The sequence below is a fragment of the Oncorhynchus masou genome, chromosome 6, assembly GCF_036934945.1.
Source record: "Oncorhynchus masou masou isolate Uvic2021 chromosome 6, UVic_Omas_1.1, whole genome shotgun sequence".
NCBI lineage: Eukaryota > Metazoa > Chordata > Actinopteri > Salmoniformes > Salmonidae > Oncorhynchus > Oncorhynchus masou.
In genome coordinates this window covers 10,182,510-10,190,009 of record NC_088217.1, presented here as the reverse complement: position 1 = coordinate 10,190,009, position 7,500 = coordinate 10,182,510, and positions in this window count along the sequence as shown.

Sequence of the window (7,500 nt, the reverse complement as noted above, 5' to 3'; positions counted from 1 at the left end):
GATCATTTGGAATTAGAGCAGTGAGCATCTTGAATCCCTCCACCCTCACTCATTCACTCATTCACTCACTCAGTCACTCGCTCAGTCACTCGCTCAATCAGTCACTCACAAAGTCATTCACTCAGTCACTCACTCACTCAGTCAGTCACTCAGTCACTCACTCACTCAGTCAGTCACACAGTCAGTCAGTCAGTCAGTCAGTCAGTCAGTCAGTCAGTCAGTCAGTCAATCATTCATTCACTTAGTCATTCATTCACTCAGTCACTCACTCAGTCAGCCTGTGATCAATGCAGTGATGTTAGATGTGACTACATAAACAGTACAAGTGCATGGACACACCCCCCTCTAGTGGTATTGCAGAACCAAGTAGATTCAAAATGGAGTCTATCTCTACTAAGACATATATTTTCTGATGTTGAAAGACCAGTCAAGGCATACACTGTGTACAATGGTCTGTCAGACTTCCTTATACAGATCAATGAAGACTTCACAATGCAAGTGTGCCAGGTTCGACATGAGAAACAGAGTGCAGTCTGCTGGGGGTGTCAGTACAGCTACCTCTCTCACGTACATGTTCCCCACAGGTACAGCATCTCACCAACGGGTGTGGGAGAGGAGAGACATGGCTGCAGAATGTGTCAGCCTGGCCTCCGGCCTGGCCTCCAGCCCCGCCTCCAGCCCCGCCTCCAGCCCCGCCTCCAGCCTCGTCTCCAGCCCCAACAGTGTATTCTGCTGTTTCAACAAGACTACATATGTCCTGTCTTACCCTGTTATGCCCTGCCCTGCACTGCCCTACCGTGTCCTGCTGTGCCCTATCCTGTCTTACCCTGTCCTGTCCTGTCCTACCCTGTCCTGTCCTACCCTGTCCTACCCTGTCCTACCCTGCACTGCCCTACCGTGTCCTGCTGTGCCCTATCCTGTCTTACCCTGTCCTGTCCTACCCTGTCCTGTCCTACCCTGTCCTGTCCTACCCTGTCCTACCCTGCACTGCCCTACCGTGTCCTGCTGTGCCCTATCCTGTCCTACCCTGTCCTGTCCTACCCTGTCCTGTCCTACCCTGTCCTACCCTGTCCTACCCTGCACTGCCCTACTGTGTCCTGCTGTGCCCTATCCTGTCTTACCCTGTCCTGTCATTTACATTTACATTTAAGTCATTTAGCAGACGCTCTTATCCAGAGCGACTTACAAGTTAATTTTTTTTTTAACCTTTATTTAACCAGGCAAGTCAGTTAAGAACACATTCTTATTTTTTCAATGACGGCCTGGGAACAGTGGGTTAACTGCCTGTTCAGGGGCAGAACGACAGATTTGTACCTTGTCGGCTCGGGGGTTTGAACTCACAACCTTCCGGTTACTAGTCCAACGCTCTAACCACTAGGCTACCCTGTCCTACCCTGTCCTGTCCTACCCTGTCCTGTCCTACCCTGTCCTACCCTGTCCTACCCTGCACTGCCCTACCGTGTCCTGCTGTGCCCTATCCTGTCTTACCCTGTCCTGTCCTACCCTGTCCTGTCCTACCCTGTCCTGTCCTACCCTGTCCTACCCTGCCCTGTCCTACCCTGTCCTACCCTGCACTGCCCTACCGTGTCCTGCTGTGCCCTATCCTGTCTTACCCTGTCCTGTCCTACCCTGTCCTGTCCTACCGTGTCCTGCTGCAGCCACTTTAAACAATGCCACGTTATATGTTTACATACCCTACATTACACATCTCATATGCATATACTGTACTCTATACCATCTACTGCATCTTGCCTATGCCGTTCGGCCATCGCTCATCCATATATCTTTATGTACATATTCTTCATCCCTTTACACTTGTGTGCATAAGGTAGTTGTTGTGAAAATGTTAGGTTAGATTACTCGTTGGATATAACTGAATGGTCGGAACTAGAAGCACAAGCATTTCGCTACAATCGCAGTAACATCTGCTAACCATGTGTATGTGTGACAAATCAAATTTGATTTGATTTGTGCCTTGTACTCTGTACTACCTCTGTCACATGCACCAGGTACCTCACCAACAGGAGAGGAGAGAGCCTCCAGCCCCGCCTCCAGCCCCGCCTCCAGCCCCGCCTCCAGCCCCAACAGTGTGTATTTATATCTGTTCAATTCAATTGAGTTCAATTCAATTCAATTCAAGCGGTTTTATTGGCATGGGAAACATATGTTAACATTGCCAAAGCAAGTGAAGTGGATAATATACAAAAGTGAACAGCTCAGATCATTTGGTATATGAGTCATTTGGGAGTCAACGTTCAACAGCTCAGATCATTTGGTATATGAGTCATTTGGGAGTCGACGTTTAACAGCTCAGATCATTTGGTATATGAGTCATTTGGGAGTCGACGTTCAACAGCTCAGATCATTTGGTATATGAGTCATTTGGGAGTCGACGTTCAACAGCTCAGATCATTTGGTATATGAGTCATTTGGGAGTCGATGTTTAACAGCTCAGATCATTTGGTATATGAGTCATTTGGGAGTCGACGTTCAACAGCTCAGATCATTTGGTATATGAGTCATTTGGGAGTCGACGTTTAACAGCTCAGATCATTTGGTATATGAGTCATTTGGGAGTCGACGTTCAACAGCTCAGATCATTTGGTATATGAGTCATTTGGGAGTCGACGTTTAATAATACAGTCAACAGATCAGATCATTTGGAATTGGGGCAGTGAGCATCTTGAATCCCTCCACCCTCATTCACTCACTCATTCACTCATATGTTAGTGTGTCAGCCCTGCCCTATCTCACCCTACCATGTTGTTATCTGTATGGAGGTGGAGGGAGACAGACAGACAGACAGACAGACAGACAGACAGACAGACAGACAGACAGACAGACAGACAGACAGACAGACAGACAGACAGACAGAGAGAGGCAGAGAGAGAGAGAGGGAGAGGGAGAGGGAGAGGGAGAGGGAGAGACAAGGAGAGAGAGGTAGAGAGAGAGAGACAATGAGAGAGAGGTAGAGAGAGAGAGACAATGAGAGAGAGGTAGAGAGAAAGAGAGAGAGAGAGAAAGAGAGAGAGAGAGAGACAAGGAGAGAGAGAGAGACCAATAAAAATACAGAGCGAGAAAGAGAGATAGAGATTCGGTGGGCCAGCAGGGTAGAACCGAGCAGAGTGGAATCCCTAGGGCCTATGGAGAGCCTGGCCAGGCAGAAAGAAACACAGCCCACCCGAGACCCCAACACAGATGTGGCTCCTGGCTGCTAATGACACCTGGGTTCAAATATGATTTGAAATAATTTATAATACATTATCCGGGCTTGATTGAGCTTGTCTGGCTCAATGGAACCAATGGGGAAGTCAGAAATGCGCAAGATCTGGCACTCTAGGCAGGCGAGAGCAAAGGTTTCAAATATTTGAAAGATACCAAATAGTATTTGAACCCAGGTCTGCTACCAATTGGTGAGGAATAGATCATCTGCTTAAAATAGAATACATTCTCTCTAATACGCAGACACACTCTCAGACAATGCTACAGATGTCTGAAGTTTAGAGGGAGCGTGTAATTGGCATGCTGACTGCAGGAATGTCCACCAGAGAATTGAATGTTCATTTCTCTACTATAAGTCGCCTGTACCTTATAGAGTATTTAGCAGTATGTCCAACAGGCCTCACAACCGCAGACCACGTGTATGCAGTCATGTGGGTGAGTGTTTTGCTGAAGAAATGTGCTCTTCACAGATGAACCCCGGTTTCAACTGTACCGGGCAGATGGCAGACAGCGTGTACGGCGGTTTGCTGATGTCAACATTGTGAAAAGAGTTCTACATGGTGGCCGTGGGGGTTATGGTAGGGCAGACATAAGCTACATACAACAAACACAAATGTATTTTATCGATGGCAATTTGAATGCACAGAGATAGCGTGACGCGATCCTGTGGGCCATTGTTGTGCCATTCATCCACCACCAAAAATGGTGGTCACAACAGATACTGACTGATTTTCTGATCCACTCCCTACCTTATATTAACTTCTTGCGAACCCGTATCCGGGAGCATAATCATAGCATAATCAGAGCCTAACTTTTCCTATTCATAAAAATCGCAAATGAAATTAAATAAATATATTCAAACACAAGCTTAGCCTTTTGTTAATAAATCCTTTTGTGACTCCCAAACCCGCATGCGGGAGTGTAATCATCGCCTGAAACTAATTAGCATAACGCAACGGACATAAATATCCCTAGAAAATATTCCTATTCATGAAAATCACAAGTGAAATATATTGAGACACAGCTTAGCCTTTTGTTAATCACCCTGTCATCTCAGATTTTCAAAATATGCTTTACAGCCAACGCTAGACAAGCATTTGTGTAAATGTATCGATAGCCTAGCATAGCATTATGCCTCGCTAGCAGCAGGCAACCTTGTCATTGAAATCAGAAAAACATCAGAAAAGCATTCAAATTAAATCGTTTACCTTTGATGAACTTCGGATGTTTTCACTCACGAGACTCCCAGGTAGACAGCCAAAGTTCATTTTTTCCCAAAAGATTATTTTTGTAGGCGAAACAGCTCCGTTTGTTCTTCACGTTTGGCTGAGAAATCGTCCGGAAATTGCGGTCACCACAACACCGAAAAATATTCCAAATTAGCTCCATAATATCGTCAGAAACATGGCAAATGTTGTTTATAATCTATCCTCAAGGTGTTTTTCTAATATCTATTCGATAATATATCCGTTGGGACAATTCGTTTTTCAGAAGGACCGATTGGAGTAATGGCTACCTCTGTATTTTACGCAATAATCTCTCTCGCAGCCACCATGTGACCACTTACGCAATGTGGCCGCCTACGGCTATTCTTCAACAGAAATGCGTAAAACTACGTCACAATGCTGTAGACAACTTGGGGAATACGTAGAAAGCGTAAGCTCGTTGATGGTACATTCACAGCTGAATAGGGAGTCATTGGAACGCAGCGCTTTCAAAACCTGGGGCACTCCCGAATTGGATTTTTCTCAGACTTTCGCCTGCAACATCAGTTCTGTTATACTCACAGACAATATCTTTACAGTTTTGGAAACGTTAGAGTGTTTTATATCCACAGATGTCAATTATATGCCAATTATATGCATATTCTAGCATTTTTTCCTGACAAAATATCCTGTTTAAAACGGGAACGTTTTTTTTCCAAAAATGAAAATACTGCCTGCTAGTACCAAGAGGTTTTAAGGTATCTGTGACCAACAGATGCATATCTGTATTCCCACATATACACACATATACACAAATAAACACACACACACACACACACACACACACACACACACAGTGGTTTGATAATGTATTCCCTATCCTTATGACATTAAGGGATATAAATGTGTGTGGGAGTAGTGGTTCATAGGGCTAATATAGTGGTTCATAGGGCTAATAGAGTGGTTCATAGGGCTAATATAGTGGTTCATAGGGCTAATATAGTGGTTCATAGGGCTAATAGAGTGGTCCATAGGGCTAATATAGTGGTTCATAGGGCTAATAGAGTGGTCCATAGGGCTAATATAGTGGTTCGTAGGGCTAATAGAGTGGTCCATAGGGGTAATATAGTGGTTCGTAGGGCTAATATAGTGGTTCATAGGGCTAATATAGTGGTTCATAGGGCTAATATAGTGGTTCATAGGGCTAATAGAGTGGTTCATAGGGCTAATATAGTGGTTCATAGGGCTAATATAGTGGTTCATAGGGCTAATAGAGTGGTTCATAGGGCTAATATAGTGGTTCATAGGGCTAATAGAGTGGTCCATAGGGCTAATATAGTGGTTCATAGGGCTAATATAGTGGTTCATAGGGCTAATAGAGTGGTTCATATGGCTAATATAGTGGTTCATAGGGCTAATATAGTGGTTCATAGGGCTAATATAGTGGTTCATAGGGCTAATATAGTGGTTCATAGGGCTAATATAGTGGTTCATAGGGCTAATATAGTGGTTCATAGGGCTAATATAGTGGTTCATAGGGCTAATATAGTGGTTCATAGGGGTAATATAGTGGTTCGTAGGGCTAATATAGTGGTTCATAGGGCTAATATAGTGGTTCATAGGGCTAATATAGTGGTTCAAAGGGCTAATATAATGGTTCGTAGGGCTAATATAGTGGTTCATAGGGCTAATATAGTGGTTCATAGGGCTAATATAGTGGTTCAAAGGGCTAATATAGTGGTTCATAGGGTTAATATAGTGGTTCATAGGGCTAATATAGTGGTTCATAGGGCTAATATGCTTTACTCTACTAAAACACGAGGCCAATCTGTCCACAGCTACTCAAACAATAGAATAACATTCAGATTGTTTGAATGAGCAGATGCAGCCAACAGGACGGAAGGCTTGTTTCTCTGATCAACATGGCAGGAAGGATTAGCACTCAGGCAGAGGGAGAAAGAGGAGAGGGGGAGGGGGGTGGAGGAGAGGAGGAGGAGAGGAGGAGAGGAGGAGTGGGGTGGAGGAGGAGGAGGGTGGAGGAGGAGGGGGGTGGAGGAGGAGGGGAGATGAGAGGATAGGAGGAAGGGAGGAAGACAGGAGAAGAGGAGTTGAGGGAAGGTGGAGGAGAGGAGGACAGGAAGATGGGGATAGGAGGAGGAGGAGAGGAGGAGAGGGTAACACAATAACACAGCAGAAAGGATAAACCACCACCTCTACAGTAACACAGCAGTGAGGATAAACCACCACCTCTACAGTAACACAGCAGTGAGGATAAACCACCACCTCTACAGTAACACAGCAGTGAGGATAAACCACCACCTCTACAGTAACACAGCAGTGAGGATAAACCACCACCTCTACAGTAACACAGCAGTGAGGATAAACCACCTCCTCTACAGTAACACAGCAGTGAGGATAAACCACCACCTCTACAGTAACACAGCAGTAAGGATAAACCAACAGCTAACAGACCTTTTAAGAATATACACACACTCTGCCAAGTCCAGGATTACTGTACCTCTGGGAAATTGGCCCCCATGGTGAAAATGCCAGTTACTATTGAACAGAAGTTGATTTCTCCTTTAATACCGATCCTGGGTAAACTTTAAAGACAGCTTGGGGAAATATAACTGCTCGTCGATAAACAACATACTGGTAATATCTAAAGTATAGATCCGATGTATTTCTGTTGTTACCAGTGTAAACCACCAACACCCGCCACTGTAAGTGAAGCTATGAGAGTGTACAAACAGTCACACTGTGAAATGTTTTTACTGAACAGTACATGATTCCCCTTTTCATACCGATCCTGGGTAGACCTTAAAGACAGACATGGCAGAAATAATACAGCATATGAACAGACAAAACACAATATCATATAAGATAACACTTACTGTGCTACAATAGTTTAATACATTAACACTTACTGTGCTATAATAGTTTAATACATTAACACTTACTGTGCTACAATAGTTTAATACATTAACACTTACTGTGCTACAATAGTTTAATACATTAACACTTACTGTGCTATAATAGTTTAATACATTAACACTTACAGTGCTATAATAGT